General features: G+C 38.0%; 1 protein-coding gene across 4 annotated transcripts in view; it reads left to right on the plus strand.

The window, feature by feature from the left end:
* Nucleotides 1-20,139, plus strand: part of FRS2 (fibroblast growth factor receptor substrate 2) — a 113,565-nt gene that overhangs the window by 81,229 nt on the left and 12,197 nt on the right. For 3 of the 4 annotated variants that reach the window (XM_032295302.1, XM_032295320.1, XM_032295310.1), the window contains one exon: nt 15,136-15,230. The gene's annotated coding sequence lies outside the window, so the exon portion shown is untranslated. Of the gene's footprint in view, nt 1-12,970; nt 14,736-15,135; nt 15,231-20,139 lie in introns of those variants that run through there. The other variant, XM_032295328.1, reaches the window with a different exon arrangement.

A 20,139-nucleotide genomic window follows, 5' to 3' on the forward strand; every position in this document is an offset into this window, starting at 1 on the left:
AAAAAAAAAAAAAAGAAAAAAAGAATGAAGGAGAGGAAGAAAGAGAAAGAGGAAGAGGGAGAGAGAACGGGGGTGTTGCTTTATTGCCCAGGCTAGAATGCAGTCTAAAAATGGGTATGCCTATAATTGTGCTTAATAATAGAGACATGAAAAAAAAAATGAGGGAAGAAAATAACAAGCAGCCAACCAATATTTCATTGAACCCTGTAAATAGATGTGATGTGGTACTGATAAGAGTGTATATTTTGTGTATTTAAAGTGGAGAGTTCTATAAATGTTAATTAAGTTTACTTGTTCCGGATCTGAGTTCAAATCCTGGATATCGTTGTTAATTTTCTGTCTCATTGATCTGTCTAATATTGATATTGAAGGCTCCCACTATTATTGTGTGGGAGTCTAAGTCTCTTTATAAGTCTTATATATCTGGGTATTCCTGTATTGGGTGCGTATATATTTAGGATCTTTAGCTCTTCTTGTTGCATCGATCCTTTTATCATTATGTAATATCCTTCTTTGCTTCTTTTGATCTTTGTTGCTTTAAAGCAACTCCTCCTTTTTATTTATTTATTTATTTATGCTCTCCATTTGGTTGGTAAATCTTTCTCCATCCCTTTGTTTTGAGTCTTTGTGTATCCTTGCATGTGAGATGGGTCTGGATGCAGCATACCGATGGGTTTTGGCTTTTTTTTGCCTGTCTGTGTCTTTGGATTGGGGGATTTAGTCGATTTAAATTTAGAATTAATAATAATATATGTGAGTTTAATACTGCCATTTAATGTTAGCTGGCTGTTTTGCCTATTAGTTGATGTAAATTCTTGATTATGTTGATGCTTTCTACTTTTTGGTATTTTTTAGAAAGGCTGATACTGGTTGTTCCTTTCTATGTGTAGTGGTTCTTTCAGAAGCTCTTGTAAAGCAGGTCTGGTGGTGTTGAAATCTCTGAGTGCTTACTTGTTCACAAAAGATTTTATTTTTCCTTCGCTTATGAAGCTTAGTTTGGCTGGATGTAAAATTCTGGGTTGAAAGTTCTTTTCTTTAAGGATGTTGAATATTGGCCCCCACCCTCTTCTGGCTTGTAGGGTTTCTGCTGAGAGATCTGCTGTGAGTCTGATAGGCTTCCCTTTATGGGTAACCTGACCTTTCTCTCTGGCCGCCCTCAGTATTTTCTCCTTCATTTCAACCGTGGTGAATCTGGCGATTATGTGCCTTGAGGTTGGTCTTCTTGAGGAATATCTTTGTGGTGTTCTCTGTATTACCTGGAGTTGAGTATTGTCCTGCCTTGCTAGGTTGGGAAAGTTTTCCTGAATAATATCCTGAAGCGTATTTTCCAGCTTGGATTGATTCTCTTTGTCACATTCAGGTACACCTATCAAGCATAGATTAGGTCTTTTCACATAGTCCCATATTTCTTGGAGACTTTGCTCATTCCTTTTTATCCTTTTTTCTCTAATCTTGTCTTCTCGTTTTATTTCATTAAGTTGGTCTTCGACTTCTGATATCTTTTCTTCTGCTTGATCGATTCGGCTGTTAAAACTTGTCGTGAGGTTCTCGTGTTGTGTTTTTCAGCTCCATTAATTCACTTATATTCCTCTCTAAATTGTGTATTCTTGTTAACATATCGTCAAACCTCTTTTCTAAGTTCTTAGTTTCTTTGCATTGGGTTAGAACAAGTTCTTTTAATTCACAGAAGTTTCTTATCATCCACCTTTTGAAGCCTGCTTCTGTTAATGGAACACACTCCTTCTCCATCAGGCCTTGTTTCGTTTCTGATGAGGAACTGTGATCCCCTGTAGAGGGAGAGGCGTTCTGATTTTGGGAATTCTCAGGCTTTTTAGGCTGTTTTCTTCCCTTCTTTTTAGATTTATCCATCTGTGGTCTTTATAATTACCATCTTTGTAATTGGGTTTCTGAGTGGGCGTCCAACTTGTTGATTCCCAGCGCTAAAATCTGAGCAACCCACTGCGCTGGCCAAAACAGCGATGTTATGATTAATGGTGCTTTTCTGACTCTGCACCAGGAACCGCCGCACCAAGGCAGCAGCAAAACCGCCTCGCCGGCCACAAGAGTCACACTGGCAACCCAAGGGGCTCCTCCGCTGGGAATCTCCTGGTGCGTGAGCAACAAAAATTCGTCTGAAAGTGTGGCGTCCTCTCGTTCTCTGCGCTTTCACTGGGAGCTACAATCCCGAGCTGCTAGTGATCAGCCATCTTGGATCTCTCTCTCCGGCGGTTTTCTTCTTGCTTCTTGGAGAGTGAATGTCCAGTCTCCTTGTGGGCTTTTTTTCACTCTGCAGTTCCTTTAAACATTGGTGTTTCTGAGCTGCTGTTGGTCTTACTTTTCTTCGCTCTGGGTAGTCTCTTCTGACCTATGCTTGCATCCATAGGTTGATGACTCAAATCTCTCTCCCATCTCCACACCTATATTTCTATTTGCCTGTTGAGCATCTCCATTTGGATGTCTCACAGACATCAAAGTACCTTATGTCCTTCCTATGTTCCCTAGCTCACTGAGCATACTGTCAACCTCGGCTAAAAATGTATTTTCCTTGACTCTGCTTTCCTTCCCAGTCTAATCAATCATCAGGTGTTATTAAGGCTAGCACTTAAATATCACTCTAATCCATCCCTTTTTTTTCCATCTTCATTGTTCAGTAACTTAATTCAATCCTCATGATTATTGTATGCAACCACTTCCAAACCTCCAAAAAACATATGAAGTATAGGGAGCGTTGGTAGGAAGTGTTTTTAACTTAACCTGTGAGGAAATACAGATTCAGAGAGGTTAAGTTAGAAATCAGATCTCTCTAATGTTTTAGTACATATTTAGTACATACACTAAATCTAGAATGAAAGGCTTTGTTTTTAGCATTCTAAATTTCTCCAGAAGACATTATCCATCTCCAATGATGCCAGCCTGGGTGATGGAGCAAGACCTTTCTCAAAACAAACAAGCAAAACTATCAAAGCCTTTCATTTTAAATTCTAATGTGGTGTTTAAAGTACATTTAGGTAGCAGAGATATTGTATGCCATTTGTCAATTATATGACAATTAAAACCTCACCTGAGCCATACTGCACTTTCTTTTTAGAAGGGTTAATCGTTTCAGAGAATTCAATTTTGTAATTTACATGTGGAAACTTTAAAACTTTAAGGCTTCAACATGAATATTTTATGTACATGATTATGGGAAGCCAATATTCTTTGTAGCTAACTGTTGAATTAAATTCAAAGACTTTTTAAAGATGATTCAAAAACTTCTTTAAAAGATTACTTAAAGTACACAGCTTTTCAGCCAGTGTTGAAGAAACATTTTGAGAGTGTGACAGAATAAAACATCTTCTTAGAAATTTCAGCTGTTTTTTGTTGAAATTTGTTTTCTTCACATTTGTCTTTAAAAAAAAAAAAGAAAGAAAGCAATATTCTCAAAGTTGCTTTCAAATTGTATTTTCTCCTGGCTGGGCCTGGTGGCTCACACTTGTAATCCCAGCACTTTGGGAGGCCAAGGCAGGAGTATTGCCTGGGACTGGGAGTTCTAGACCACCCTGGGCAACATCGTGAGACATTGTTTCTACAAAACATACTAAAAATTAGCAGGATGTGGTGGTGCACACCTGTGGTCATAACTACTTTGGGAGACTGAGGCGGGAGGATCACTTGAGCCCAAGAGGTTAGGGCTGCAGTGAGCTATGATTGCGCCACTGCACTCCAGCCTGAGCCGTGGAACGAGACCCTGTCTGAAAACAAATAAACAAAATCATCAAATTGTATTTTATTGTAAGTTGTGTTCAGAGGGATAAGTTCAAGTGTAATTATGAATGTGGCTGTTCAGAATTACATTCACCATGGATGATTGACACGTGTTTAAATTAAGATCCAGATAAAGCTGAAGGAAAGCAAACCATGAAGCCTTTAGAGGAAGGATGCATATTGTCTTTGTTAATGTGGTAGAGAGGAAAACTAAACATTTTAAATTTGGCTTCTAGTAAAATTTTGATTAATTTCCTCACCTTCATTACCTTGTTGATAAGTGAAGAAAATATTCCCAGCAATCTGCATTATGAGATTGTTTTTATATCAATATTTAACAAGGGCTCAAAAGAACATCACTTTAGTCTTGGTTGCTCTGAAATCCTACCACTTGATTCTAACTATCTTCAACATCTGGGAAGGAGGAAAGAAAAGGTGGTCCAAACGACTTGTCATTTCTATTATTTGTAATGTGTTCTTTGTTCTTTCATTGACTATGTAATGTATTTTATTGTGTATTTGCGTTTCTATTCTTTCATTGACTGTATAACATATTTTATTGATCCTAAGAGACATTTCTCAATTTTATTCACTGAAATTTGGGTGTATCTCACAATTAGTGTCATAAATTGACTTTTTTTCTTTCTCAGTGGTATATAAAATACCAGACTTAAAATCAATCATGTTTTAGCCTTGATAAAAAATAGGATATATGTCTATTAATATTCAAAATAACAATAATAGTATAGTGGCCACCATACCTAAGGATCACTTTTTTGGTAGCCTCTACTTTCTTAAACACAGCGAGGAACTGGAAAGTAAGAAAAAAAGGCTTCTGGTGCTTAAAATCACTGTTACAGAACTCATGAAGTAAAGGCCAGGCACTTAAACTTACAAGACCCTTTTGCCTCTGAGTGTAGTGCCTTGTTTTTTACATCATTAAGTTAATCCTTAGGTGTCTTATTACAGGTCCACAAGTATTCAAAAGAGTAAACTAAAAAGGAATGCATATAAATGTTTATTAAGTGGCAGTTCTACAACTTACTATACTTTCTGCTGAGAATGAGTGGCCCATAAAAAGACAATTAAAAATTATTTTTAAAAAGCAACCCAAAACTCAGAACTGGCCACTTAGAGCTATCTTAACAGGAGCTTGCAGCCTAATACATGTCAGTCACACTGATTACAGCTTAGAAGAGATTTCTTATCAAAATGTAATCTGATTCCACTAGCACTTTCTTTAAGGGATGATATGATTGTATTTTTAAATTTTGATTGGAGAATATTTGTTGTTGATTAAATTTTCCCTTCTGATGGCTTAATGGAGTTTCTAGAATATATTTTTTCCTGAAAGTATCAGGGGGAAAACAAAGCTACTTGTGGGAGGCATCTGTTACACATTTGAAGTAGGATTTGGTTCCGTAATTCCAGTGGTCTCTAGACCCGGATAATTCTACCCACGTTGCTCGATGGCACCCGGGTGCCATTTTTAGGCCTTTGAGCTAAGGAATGGGCGTATGTGGTAGGAAGATGTCAGAGAGGAAAGAAGTAGGGAAGAAAAACTTTGGGAACATACGGTGGTACTGAAGAATGTCTCTGGAAGTTCCCAGTGGGCAGTTGCTTACCAGATGTCCAGCTGCTTTATTTGTGTTTGAAGTAAACCTAGGCTGTGCTGTGTATCTCTCCATGAATTCTTAGTATTGGGGGCTTTTCAAGACATTCTCCCCTAAGATGTGGATTTTGAGCATAGCTTCTTAGCCTCAGGCACTTTAACCTGAGAGTAGATGTTAAGTTCTGCTGGTTGGCAGGTTTCCAGCATTTACTAATTAGATGCTTGTGGCAGTTTCCCTTGGCCACTGTGTTCTTCACAGTCTGCCTAAACGTGTTTTGTATGTAGTCTGCCTTTGGCTTCTGCTTAGACACTTACAGCTTTTGTTTCTAAAGATCCCTTCAGTAAGTATTGATTTGTATTTCCTTTAGCTAATAATTCATTGATTATAAAAGCAATTCACACACTAGAAAACACAAAAAGAAAAAATCCTTTTCATTCTACCACCAAATGAAGCAGTATTAACATTTTAGGGTGTGTTCATCTAGTCTTTTTTTGTGGGTTTATGTATTTTGTGTGGAGGTAGAGGAGAGAAAAATAGGTATAAAACGTTACTTTTTAGAAATGCAAATCCTCTCAAGTTTGCTACTGGGCGTGAAGAGCAACTTTTAAAATAAAACTTTTTAGAATAATTTTAGAATGTTAAGTTGCAAGGACAGTACAGAGATTCCCATATACCCTTCACCTAGCTTCCCCTAATGTTAACATCTTACATAACCATATGGAACCAAAAGAGAGCCCGCATAGCCAAGAAAATCCTAAGTAAAAAAACAAAGCTGGAGGCATCACGCTACCTGACTTCAAACTATACTACAAGGCTACAGTAATCAAAACAGCATGGTACTGATACCAAAACAGAGATACAGGCCAATGGAATAGAACAGAGGCCTTGGAAGCAACGCCACACATCTACAACTATCTGATCTTTGACAGACCGGACAAAAACAAGCAATGGGGAAAGGATTCCCTGTTTAATAAATGATGTTGGGAAAACTGTCTAGCCATATGCAAAAAGCTGAAACTGTACCCCTTCCTTACACCTTATGCAAAAATTAACTCCAGATGGATTGCAGATTTAAACATAAGAACTAACACCATAAAAACCCTAGAAGAAAACCTAGGCAACACCATTCAGGACATAGGCATAGGCAAGGACTTCATGATGAAAATGCCAAAAGCAATGGCAACAAAAGCCAAAATAGACAAATGGGTTCTAATTAAACTTAAGGGTTTCTTCATAGCAAAAGAAACAGTCATTAGAGTAAACCAGCAACCAACAGAATGGGAAAAAATTTTTGCACTCTACCCATCAGACAAAGGACTAATATCCAGAATCTATAAAGAACTAAAGCAGATTTACAAGAAAAAACAAACCCATTCAAAAGTGGGCGAAGGATATGAACAGACACTTTTCAAAAGAAGGCAAATATGCAACCAACAAACATATGAACAAATGCTCATAATCACTGGTCATTAGAGAAATGCAAATCAAAACCATGTTGAGATACACCTCAAGCCAGGTAGAATGGCAATCATTAAAAAATCTGGAGACAACAGATGCTGGAGAGGATGTGGAGAAAAAGGAACACTTTTACACTGTTGGTGGGAGTATAAATTAGTTCAACCATTGTGGAAGACCGTATGGCGATTCCTCAAGGATCTAGAAATAGAAATTCCATTTGACCCAGCAATCCCATTACTGTATATATACCCAAAGGATTATAACTCATTCTTTTATAAAGACACATGCACACGTATGTTCACTGCAGCGCTGTTTACGATAGCAAAGACCTGGAACCAACCCAAATGCCCATCAATGATAGGCTGGACAAAAAAAAAATGTGGCACATATACACCATGGAATACTATGCAGCCATAAAAAAAAAAAACGACAAGTTCGTGTGCTTTGTAGAGACATGACTGAATCTAGAAACCATCATTCTCAGCAAACTGACAAAAGAACAGAAAACCAAACACTGCATGTTTTCACTCATAGGCCTGTGATGAACAGTGAGAACACTGGGGCACAGGAAAGGGAACAACACTCCCAGGGCTGGGTAGAGGGGTGTGTGGAGGGAAGGAGAGGGACAGTGGGGGGGGTGGGGAGGATGAGGAGGGATAACACCTGGAGAAATGCCTGATGTAGGCGACGGGGGGAAGGAGACAGCAAACTACTATGCCATGTGTGTACCTATGCAACTATGCTGCAGGATGCAGGATGTGCACATGTACCCCACAGCCCAAATACAATAAAAAATAAAAAGAAATTAATACTAGTACAATACTATTAACTACAGACTATTTAAATTTCTTCTGTTTTTCTACTAGTGTTCTTTTTTTGTTCTAGGATCCAATATAGGGATACATACCACATTTAGTGGTTGTTATTTTGAGGCAGTGTCTCACTCTGTCCCCAGGCTAGAGTGCAGTGGCGTGATCAAAGCTCACTGTGCTGTTGGGCTCCTGGGCCCAAGTGATCCTCCCACCTCACCTCCCCCAGTTGCTGGGACTATAGGCGTTTGCCACCATGCCTAGCTACTTGTTCATTTTTTGACGAGTCAGGGTCTCACCGAGCTGCCCAGGCTGATCTTGAACCTGGGCTCAAGCAGTCCTCCCTACTCGACCTTCTAAAGTGCTGGGATTACAGGTGTAATCCATGTGCTCAGCTCAGTTTTTGTTTGTTTGTTTGTTTGTTTTCTTTAACAGGTTTTTACATTTTTTTTTTCCCGAGACGGAGTCCCCCTCGGTCACCCAGACTAGAGCACAGTGATGTGATCTCAGCTCACGGCACCTTCCGCCTCCTAGGCGCAAACAATTCTCCTGCCTCAGCCTCTGGAGTAGTTGAGATTACAGGCATGTGCCACCACGCCCGGCTAATTTTTGTAGTTTTAGTAGAGATGGGGTTTTGTCATGTTGGCCAGGCTGGTCTCAAACTCCTGACCTCAGGTGATCTACCCACCTTGGTCTCCCAAAGTGCTGGATTACAGGCATGAGCCATATCATGAAGCTTTTGTTTTTGTCATTAAATAGTTTTTGAACAATACTTATTTTAAGAGCTCTATAAAAGTTAATCACAGGGGTAGATGTGCTCTGATGCAAACTTTTCTGGTATACGTTTTGTTGTTGGCATATCATGAGGGGGCATGTTATAAAGCATATATACAACTGACCCTTTAACAACACGGAGTTTGAACTGTATGGGTCTACTCGTAGGTAGATTTTGTCAGCCAGAAAGTATTTGTGAGATACAAAACTTGCATATACAAAGGGCTGACTTTTCATATACACAGATTCCACAGGGATGACTGTGGCAATTGAGTGTGCACGTGTTTTGGTCCATACAGAGGCCCTGGAACCAATACCCTGATACACCAAGGGATGACTATACAGAGCAAACATTTTTATTAGTGGGATACTTGAATCAAGTGTGTTAGATTGTAACATTTATTTTGAATGCACTGCTCTAAAAGTAGAGAATAAATAGGCAAATTTAGTTTTCTTTGAGAGTATATTTAACAGCATTTTAGGTTTGTTTAAATGTAGATATATTTAAATGAGCTATTTGAAACTATTTGTTTTGGGGGTTAGACTTACTTGGCATTTGGCATAGCTTATTTTGAGCTTGGGTGTGTGTGTGTGTGTGTGTGTGTGTGTGTGTGTGTGTGTTGTACAAATGGTGTACATATTTCATATACCACATAGTCAATATTAGGCTTTTTTTTTTTTTTTAAATAGAGATGGTATCTTGCTATGTTGCAACAGGCTGGTCCCAAAGTCCTGGCCTCAAGCGATCCTCCTGCATCAGTCTCCCAAAATGCTGGCATTACAGGTGTAAGTCACCACACCTGGCCCATATTTAGGCTTTTAATATTAGTCTAATAACTAACATCATATCCACCTGAGTTTGGAAGTACAGTTACAGTAAATTCTACTTATACATTTCTGTATTCAGTTTTGAAGAATACATTTTGATTTACTTGCTTTATTTTTTAAGTCTCTCTCCGTCACCCAGCCTGGAGTGCAATGGTTCAATCTCAGCTCACCAAGCAATTCACATGCCCTAGCCTCCTAAGTAGCTGGGACTACAGGTATGTAACATCACACCCAGCTAATTTTTGTATTTTTGGTAGAGACAGGGTTTCATTGTGTTGGCCAGACTGGTCTCAAACTTCTGACCTCACATGATCTGCCTGCCTTGGCCAAAGTGCTGGGATTATAGGCGTGAGCCACCTGGCCCAGCTTTTATTTACTTTTCTGCTATCCGTCATTAATGTTTATTTAGCTCTAGTTTAAGGGTATTATATATAAAAAGTGAAGATGCCTAGGGACTTTCTTACATGCCTTTGAATGTTTTGTTGATTTTTATAGTTTGAATATATTCAGTAGTTTGTGTATTTATTTAACGTGAAGCTCGAAATTAGAGTGACTTGCATTTAAAGTTTTGTCGTTTTTAAAAAATAAAGCCATTAAGCCAAATGCTTTTTAAGAACTAGTAGGTATACCAGATTAAGGAAAATATTGTAAAATTCATACTTGTGGTTTTACCTCCTGCGGTTGCTCAGTTTAGCAAAAACTTCATTGCCTATAAACACAAGTACAATAGAGAGAACTGAATTGATTTTAAGTTACTCAATGATTACATTAAGAAGAACATGGCATTTATTTGGGAAATAACAATTCCTTTGAATTTCACAGTATTTTTTAGTAAATGGGTATTGGGGTTAAAGATCTTGTATGATATGTGGTTTTTCATAAGTTAAGTATTTATTATGCTCGAGTTTTGTCCTGCTAAGGGATTAGTGTTTATTAATAAATTTCTAAACTAGAGGTTTATTATGGAATTTTGATCTACAGTGTTTACAGAAAACTGAATGCACTAACTCTGTGAGATCAAATATATTCATTCAGATTTTCAGAGTTGATGGTAATCATTTTCTAGAGAGTGCCTCTACTTGCTTACCGCAGTTAAAAGCATACACGTATCTCTGCTTTCTGTGTTGCGATCTGTGAATTTTTAGTGGAGAGAGCTATATAATTGCTCACAGAGAATGTTCATCCTTTCGGTGTTGCTAGAGGATGGTATTTTATTTCGCTGTATATATTTTTATACTGCAGTATAAAGCACTAAACGAAGTTTCTTTGGGAGTTCTGAAAGTTGATTTATTTATTTATTTTTTCGCTAGGATTGTTGCCCTTGGTCCTGATTACCTTACTAAATTAGCTAAGGCAGAGTGACTCATTTGCTGGGTTTGCACATATCTTAGGGCAGACACTATGGGCACTCCAACTTAATTTTCTAAATTCATCACCAGTGTCTCTTGCTATAGATATGTACCAAGATTAAGGATGACTCTAGGATTAAGTTGTGACCCACACTATTAAAGGTAGAGATAGTATTTTGTATCATTTTCCATTTTAGCTTTTTTTTTAAAAAAAATCTAGTTTTTAAGCTATTTTAGTAACATTTTCTTAGTATTTGCCAAATACACAAAATTGTTTTATATGTGTTATTTTATGTATATATACGTACACACAAACACACATACACATATATAAATCTCTCTATAAATATATTCTTGTATTTCATTCCTAAAAAATAAAATACATGATTAAAAGGGACTTTGTAAGATTCACTGTGAGATTTGGGGTTAAAGTGTGTGCATTTTCTGGGTCTAGAAGAGAAGAGGGAACCTGAGGTTAAGGTCATTATGCAGTGACACTGCAAGTCCAGACGCTATCCAGGGAATGTTTATAGACGCATGCTGTGTCTTGAAATTTAGACTTTGGACATCACACAGAGAGTAAAACACTATTAATTTTATTCTTACCAATTTTAAATTAAATTTTTCTTGTATGTAATCTCAGTTTTCTGCCTTCATGGGAAAGTATTCTGGTAGGACATCGGTGGTTTATGGAAGAGTATAAGGGGAAATGTGAATTACCCTGAGTAGTAGAAACTGACCCTTGGTGAAATGGCCATGTGCCTTCCTTCCTACCTATTTCCTAATATTTTCCCATGCACACCTTACATTCCAACTCTTAAGGAACTACCTGATGCTCCTGGAGGAGGCCAAGTTCTTTTAGGTTTGTGAGGTTTTGCATGCTTTCTTCTTGATCTGGATTGCCCCTGCCCTAGCTAACACCCATCCATCTTTCAGGACTCAGTGTAGGAACCAGCTTTCCTAGGGAGCCTTTTTTTTATGCTTATTTCTGTCTTTCCTTCTGCTCTGTATTGAATGTTCTGATAGCACCAGCACATGGGACTACAATTCTGTCACATATTCATTTTCTTCTGTCTCTCTCACCAGACAGTAAGCTCCTTGGAGTCAGGGAATGTGTTCTTTTTCTTTATTTCTAGCACTTAACTGAGTGCCAAACACAGAGTAGGTGCTCAGAAAATACTTATGGAATGCCTCAGTTTGTGGATAGGGAAATGGATGGATTCATTATTTAATTTTCTCTTTAATATTGATAGTTGTTTAAAAATCATTTTTACCTACTAAGTAATCTTTTGTTAGCTTAATTCAAGCAACTATGTCTGAAATAAAGAAATGCTGCCTTAATCTGGGCACAGTGGCTCACACCTATAATCCCAGCACTTTGGGAGGCTGAAGTGGGAGGGTTGCTTGCACCCAGAAGCTTGAGACCAGCCTGGGCAACACAGTGAGACCCATCTTAAAAGAAATGCTACTTTATTAATATTTTAGATTTATCCACAGAAAAGTGAATTGTTGACAGCTTAAATGTATATAAGCATATACTTATTCTTTCTTGATCCTACAGATTTTACTTGTCTCTTATAGAGCAATGAGAGGAATCTGGTTTAAACTGCAGTACAGAGAATTTTGATTAAATATAATTGTCAGAAATTAAAGTACCAGATATTAAAGTGATTTGTAAGTAAGGTAAATGATTTTTTTCAAGAGTTAAAAGGGGGGGTGGGTGGAGGATTATGAATTATGAAGCAGTTCATCAGCATTGCCCTTAGACTAAAACTAAAGGAAAGAAAATCTGTTTAGGAATGTGCAAATGCAACCATATTCATGGATGGAGGCTTAAAAATAACCATATGGCTTTGCAGTTTTGTGTATATGGGTGTACTTTAAATTTTCACCTAATAAGGGAACTGTTATAGATACCCTTGCTTTTTATATAATGGCTTTGGTTTAAGAGTAACTAGCATAATATACTGAGAATCTCCCCTCAGCTTTTTTTTTTAACTCCTCTTTTTCAGAATAATGTAAATAATTCAGAAATCTTTGTCAGTGTTAAGAATTAACAGAAAATTAATGTGTAGAATAAAAGACCTACCCAATGGTTGTTGTTTTTATTGTTGTTGTTGTTGGTTTTGAGACGGAGTCTTGCTCTGTAGCCAGGATGAAGTACAGTGGCATGATCCCAGCTCACTGCAACTTCCGCCTCCTGGGTTCAAGCGATTCTTCTGCCTTAGCCTCCCAAGCAGCTGGGACTACAGGTGCATACCGCCACGCCCAGCTAATTTTTGTATTTTTGGTAGAGATGGGGTTTCACCATGTTGGCCAGGATGGTCTCCATCTCTTGACCTCACGATCCGTCTGTCTCACCCTCCCAAAGTGCTGGGATTATAGGTGTGAGCCACCACGCCTGGCCCCAGTAAATTTGAAAACAACAACAACAAAAACAACCAGCCAGACCATGGACACAAAGAACATGGTTTTTGAATGCCATCCTCTTGATTGTTTTAATGTAACGAAATGTGGCAGTTTGCTTTGCCCAAAATTTAGTCATGTCGCTATACTTCTAACTATAAACACTCTTTCCTGGTTATATTTGAAGAAAATTACTGTAGCATAAGCCAAATTCCCCTTCATTGCTAGTACACCAAAAGAGCACATATACCTTCCCGAGCACCAAATTTATGATCATACTTTTGAATAGAGTTCAGTGTTCTCTTTACATGTCATTCTGCAAGAATCATATTTGGAATAATTTAGGACAGCTTTACTAAATTTATTAATGTACACTTGTTATAAGGATGTGCTTAAGTTCTAGATTTGCTGTGCTTACAGTGCAAAAGCCTTCTTTATGAAATAAGAGAATTTTACTTTAATGGTGATAAATAATGCCTTGTCTTTTAAAATGATATTAATTTTCTAAATGTTTATATCTGGAGTTTATTTGGTTTTCACAATAACTCTGTGAAGTGAGTGTCCTAATCTTATAAATGAGAAAATGTAAGCACAGAAAGGTCAACAGACAGTCAGAGGCACGCAGCATTGTATGATAACAAAGTATTGTCATTTCCACAGCTAACATTTACTAGTGCTTACTATAGGCTAAATATTGTTTTAAGTTTTTTGTGTATATTAATATGTGCTTGGGCTTTAGTGTCAATCAAAATTTAAGTCTAGCTCTTCTGATAAGTTCTTGACCTTGGGAAAGGTACCTAACCCTTTTAAGTCTTGGTTTCCTTATTTGGAACACAGAAATAATGGTAGTATCTACCTTACTGGTTGTTTGGATTAAATGAGATCATCCAAATGACTCTGTGTGGCGTATAGTAATGCTTATGAGAGGAATGAAAAATGAGCAGAATAGAGATGTTTCTGACCTAATTGGCCAAAGTCCCTTATAATACATTTTAGAAGAGACAGAGAATATACGTTCACCTAAAAGAAGTTGTTTATGGTAGAATTAGTTCAGCCCTGGGATATTTTCCAAGCCAGAGACAAAGCATGGTGTATATTTGAGCTTCTGGAGAAAAGAAAGGGATAGTAAAGAAGAGGGAGTGGATTGCTGCCCACCTTAAAGTGAGGTATAGCAGCAGTTCACAAGGGATGTAAGCCAATACCTGGCATCCTGATTTTATATATAAAATTAAAGTTCAGAGTTGAAATTGTTGCATTTGAAGTTCAGAGTTGAAATTGTTACATCTGAAGTTCAGAGTTGAAATTGTTACATCTGAAGTTCAGAGTTGAATTTGTTGACTGTCTGTGGGTACATGGTTTCGGAAATGTTCCTTTTGGCTATCAATCATATTTATTCTCTAATTAATATGTAGATTAAAATGAGACTATTCCCATAACCCCTAATAAAATGCCGGATACAAAGTAGGTATTTAGTAAATATTAGTATCCCTGTTTGAGTGAGTTTGATTTTTTTGTGTGTTATGAAGGGTAAATAAATTGACCAGAAAATTTTCAAAAATATATTGAAATCTCTTATAACTCTAAACTGTAATTTATCAGTGTAATTTCACTGTTCTATGATTCTGTGGCATGCTTGTTCATACCATCAGTTTTCTTCTTTACTGACTTTTCTGAACTGGTTTTGGAGGGGTCTTACGGAATAGGAATATATGGAGGGTGGATTTTGAAGACAGTCTTCAAGAGGAATTATGGTGAGTGAGGTTTAGGAGCAGTCTCTGGAGATGGAGAATTAGTCTGCTACTGGCTAAAATGGGTTTTTAGAACTGGAATGGAACCTTAGAGGTGGTTTAACCCTTCATTTTACATCTGTGGAGTATAGAGAAGTGAGTTGTGCAAGTATAGCTGCAGTAGAAAAGCCAGAAACATCATAGAACTAAGACTATTTTTACTTTTTCTTCTGAAAAAGAATGGTAACAGGTACATATTATATTAATTTTTAAAATTGATGTTATATATTAAATACTTTTTATTCAATCTTTTAGACTTTTGAGTTTGTTTAAATAGATTAACTGAACTATGTTGCCAGAAAGCTCATAAGGAATATTATTCTTTAGAAATAAGACATTCTCAATGTTTTCCTTCTGTTTTTAGGTTAAGTCAGCAAACAAAGAAGACATGGTATTTTGAAGTATGATTAAACTCCTGATGCTGCAGCAGAGGCTAAGAATATTAATGGCCAGATCTAGGTAAGTTGAAGTTGATTTGCTTTTTATATCACTAAACCTACATTTACAATTATTTTTTATTTTTATTTTAAATAGAGACAAGGTCCCACTATGTTACCCTGGTTTCGAACTCCTGAGCTCTCCACCTTGGCTTCCCAAAGTGCTAGGATTATAGGCGTGAGCCACCACTCCTGGCTTATAATTGTTTAATGAGAGAATTTAATAATGTCTTCTTGAAGTGCAACCATTGCTGACACCACCACCTCCACTTGCAAGAATGACTTTAATTAAACTAAGACATGTTTACTAATTTAAAGTAGTCAGCAAGCTTTTTACAGTGTTGCTCTTCCCAAACAAAAGCTACCTTTTATTTTTTGAGACAGGGTCTTACTCTGTCACCCAGGCTTAGAGTACAGCGGCATGATCATAGCTGAGTGCAGCCCTGACCACCTGAGCTTAAACGGTCCTCCCACCTCAGCCTCCAAGTAGCTGGGACTACAGGTGTGGGCCACTTTGCCCAGCCAATTTTCTGTTTTTTATAGAGACAGAGTCTCACTGTGTTGCCCAGGCGGGTCTTGAACTCCTAAGCTTAATTAAGCAGTTGTCCTTCTCAGCCTCCCAAAGTGCTGGGATTACAGGCATGAGCCACCACACCCAGCCTACCTTTTGTTCTTAAATGTACCCTACTTTTGTATGTCACTCTCTTGAGGAAGCATAATAAAATGATTTGTGTTTTTGCTGAGTTACAAACTTGGAGGAGTGCATGCAAATGAGATCACATGATTGTTTCTCAAGTGTTTACAATATTAGTGCATATAATTTGGTGTCACATAGCTCAGATGTAGTCTCCAGATATTAATCTGGTGGTCATAAATGCAGAATATCTAGTATCTAGCCTTTTCCCTTGCCTAAGAGTTTGTGGTTTAGGAGAAAGAATTAGAGATGTGGATGAAAACTTCACATTAAATAAGTCTCCTTTCAGGAGTTAGAAGATTGGCCATGACTGCCTATGTTCCAGCTGTTTCTATCCCTCACTCATACTAAGCCTATTTTTTAGCCTTACTGAGGCCACCTGTTTTTTTGTTTTGTTTTGTTTCGGGTTTTCCCCCCCATTTTCTGTCTATTTTGTTAGCTCTCTTCTTTCTTTATTTCTTTCCTGACTAGTTAATGATGATCTGTCACTTCAAACCCCCTGTATTACCCATATCCTTTAGTATCCGTGCCCTCTTATCCTCTGACCCTGGATCAGTTGAACTGTCTGCCCTGCGGACTGCTGAGCAGCTATCAAAACAGCCTACCTTGCCTCTGCAACCTCTCTGAGCTCTCATCTCAGCCTACTTAATAATCTTGCTCTCTTTTCTTGGGTAGTTCCTTGGTGACTAATCCTGCCATTCTCAAGTGCCTCATTCTACAAGCCTTGCCTTCTATTTTACAAAGGAAATTTAGGGTGATAAACGTTACCTACTTCAGCCTCTTTTCTATGTTCCACCCACCCTTATATCTTTCATCCTTCCTCAGAGAATGAAGCATTCCTCCTTCCCTGGGTAAACCTCTCAATTTGGGCCCTAGAACTCATCTCTAGTATCCCCTGTGTCTTTTTTTTTTTTTTTTTGAGACGGAGTTTCGCTCTTGTTACCCAGGCTGGAGTGCAATGGCGTGATCTCGGCTCACCGCAACCTCCGCCTCCTGGGTTCAGGCAATTCTCCTGCCTCAGCCTCCTGAGTAGCTGGGACTACAGGCACGCGCCACCATGCCCAGCTAATTTTTTGTAGTTTTAGTGGAGACGGGGTTTCATCATGTTGACCAGGATGGTCTCGATCTCTTGACCTTGTGATCCACCCGCCTCGGCCTCCCAAAGTGCTGGGATTACAGGCTTGAGCCACCGCGCCCGGCTCCCCTGTGTCTTGATTAGCCCTTCTCTTTCCTTTGTTTTTCCTGTTTTTAAAACTTTGTTGATCTGTTGATTATAAGCCTGCATAAATCTATGTCATCTTAACATATATAACTCAAGTAATATATTCTCTTTTGAATATGTTCACACCCTTAACCCTCTCTACTCCTTATTTTTTCAAACAGTTCTTGAAAGGCCAATTTCCATCCTCTAGGGACTACCTCCTTATCTTCCACTTGCTCGTTGCAGTTTGGTATCTGTCCCTGCCATGCATGGATGGTGCCTTCCTGCTTGATGCTTAGGTTTTTTTTGTTTTGTTTTCTTTGTGTGTGTGTGTGTGTGTGTGTTTTACCTTCACTGGCTTCTCTCTACTCCTGTATTTAAACACAGTTGTATTTCCCCAGAATTTCAACCACAGACCAGTCTTCATACCTTGAACCAATGTCTTCTATTTTAGAGCTTCAAATACTACATGTGTTCTAATGTTTTGCCTTCTCCCTTAAACACATTCTCATGTACTTAACTATTCTACTTGGCTGTTTACTGGGCCCTCAGTTTAATGTATCTGAACAGATCATTATCACTTCCTCTTGAAGACTACAGTTTTTTGCATATCAGGTAATAGAACCGGCACCCTTTGCCATGCTGGAAACTGCCTCTTTCTTCCGTTATGTCAAGTCAGTTCTTGGTGCCACTAACTTTTCCTCTTAAATTTATTATTTTCTTGTTTATTCCTACCATTGCTGCTCTTGTTTTAGGTTTTTATCATATTTCACTTTTTAATAATCCCAAACTGATTTCCTTTCCTCCGAGCAAAACTCCTACTTAAATTTATCCTACAGATAGTTATATTTAAAATGCACTTCTGACCATCTCACTTTCTTACTTAAAATACACGGTGGTTTTCCATCATGTGTAGGATAAATTCCTTTCTCCTTGGCATGACATAAAAGGCTTTCATGTCACATATTAGGCATTTCAGTAATTATTGTTGTACTGAACTGAAACAGTCAGCGTGGACAGAGTTACCAAGTAGGTTGCACCACCACTCATATAAATCATGTATCACTTAATGATGAAGACACATTCTAAGAAATGTGTCATTAGACAATTTTGTCAGTGTGCAAACATCATAGAGTGTGCTTACACAAACCTAGATGTTATAACCTACTATACACCTATATGGTATAGCCTATTGCTCCTATTCTACAAATCTGAGCAAGATTACTGTACTGAATACTGTAGGCAGTTGTAACACAGTGATAAGTATCTGCATTTCTAAACATAGAAAAGGTACAGTAAGAAAACTATAAAAGAGAAAAAAGTGGTACGCCTGTATAAGGCACTTGCCATGAATGGAGGTTACGGAACTGGAAGTGTCTCTTGAGTGAGTTGGTTAGTAGTGAGTGAATGTGAAGGCCTAGAATGTTATTGTACACTACTGTAGACTTTATAAAACTGTACACTTAGGCTATACTGTTTGTCTAAAAAGTTTTTTTCTTCAATAACAAATTAACTTTAGCTTACTATAACTTTTTTACGTTATAAACTTTTTAATTTTTGAAACTTTTGACTCTCTTGTAATGATACTTGGCTTAAAACATATACATTCTACAGCTGTACACAAATAATATTTATATCCTTATAAGCTTTTTTCTGTTTTTAAAATTTTTAATTTTTTTTTACCTTTAAAACTTTTGTTAAAAACTAAGACGACACAGACACACACATCAGCGTGGGCCTATACAGGGTCAAAATCATTCATATCAATATCTTCTCCTACATCTTGTCCCACTGGAAAGTCTTCAGGGGCAATAACATGGAGCTTTCATCTAGGAAAACTGTGCTTTCTTCTGGAATACCTCCTGAAGGACTTGCCTGAAGCTGTTTTGCAGTTAATTTTTTTGTTTTGTTTTGTTTTCTTTTCTTTTTTTTTTTTTTTTGAGACGGGGTTTCGCTCTTGTTACCCAGGCTGGAGTGCAATGGGGCGATCTCGGCTCACCGCAACCTCCGCCTCCTGGGTTCAGGCAATTCTCCTGCCTCAGACTCCTGAGTAGCTGGGATTACAGGCATGCGCCACCATGCCCAGCTAATTTTTTGTATTTTTAGTAGAGACAGGGTTTCACCATGTTGACCAGGATGGTCTCGATCTCTTGACCTCGTGATCCACCCGCCTCGGCCTCCCAAAGTGCTGGGATTACAGGCTTGAGCCACCGCGCCCGGCCTTTAATTTTTTTTTAATAAGTAGAAGGAGTACACTCTGTAATAATAGTAAGACATATAGTGTCGTAAATACATAAACCAATTACACAGTCATTTATCATTATCAAGTATTATGTGCTGTACATAACTGAATGTGCTTAACTTTTATACACTGGCAGTGCAGTAGGTTTTTTTTAATACCAGCTTTATCTCAAACACATGGTAGTGTGTTGCACTATGAATGTCTCTATTATCCCTTTACTTAAAATTTTTATATTATCATCCTGTAAGTTATTAATATTAAACATTTACTATTTTTTAAAAAATTAAATGTTTATCAAATATGTGCCATGTCAGTCAGTACACTTAGTGCCCTGGAAAATGAAAAAGACAAGATTTCCTTTTTTTTTTTTTAAGGTTTCCTGTGTTTCAAGAGATCACAACAAAGTGGATGGTGCAGAAAGACAGGCCTTGCAATAGGATGTGAGAAAGGCCATGACAGTTATGCCCAGTCTATTGTGGGAACACTAGAGGCAGGCTAGCTTCAAGTTCATGTGAAGATCAAGGCTCAGATCTAGAGAACATGTCCCTAGCTTGTTCAGGCTGCTTTTTGGTTGGACCCCATTTGTCTTCCAGCCTACCCTGTAGTCCAGTCATACTGAACGGCTCACTTTCTCCTGAATGTGGTGTGACCCTTCATGACTTTTGTCTGTCTCCAGTGCTTATTTCACTTTTTTTGCTTAGTACATTGTTTCTACTCACCTTTTAAATCCGAACTCAAATAGTGCCTCCTGACCTGCCTAGCCCAGAAAGTTAGGTGCTCCCTTTCACGTGCCC

The sequence above is a fragment of the Sapajus apella genome, unplaced genomic scaffold (assembly GCF_009761245.1).
Source record: "Sapajus apella isolate SASKATOON/1434 unplaced genomic scaffold, GSC_monkey_1.0 scaffold2, whole genome shotgun sequence".
NCBI lineage: Eukaryota > Metazoa > Chordata > Mammalia > Primates > Cebidae > Sapajus > Sapajus apella.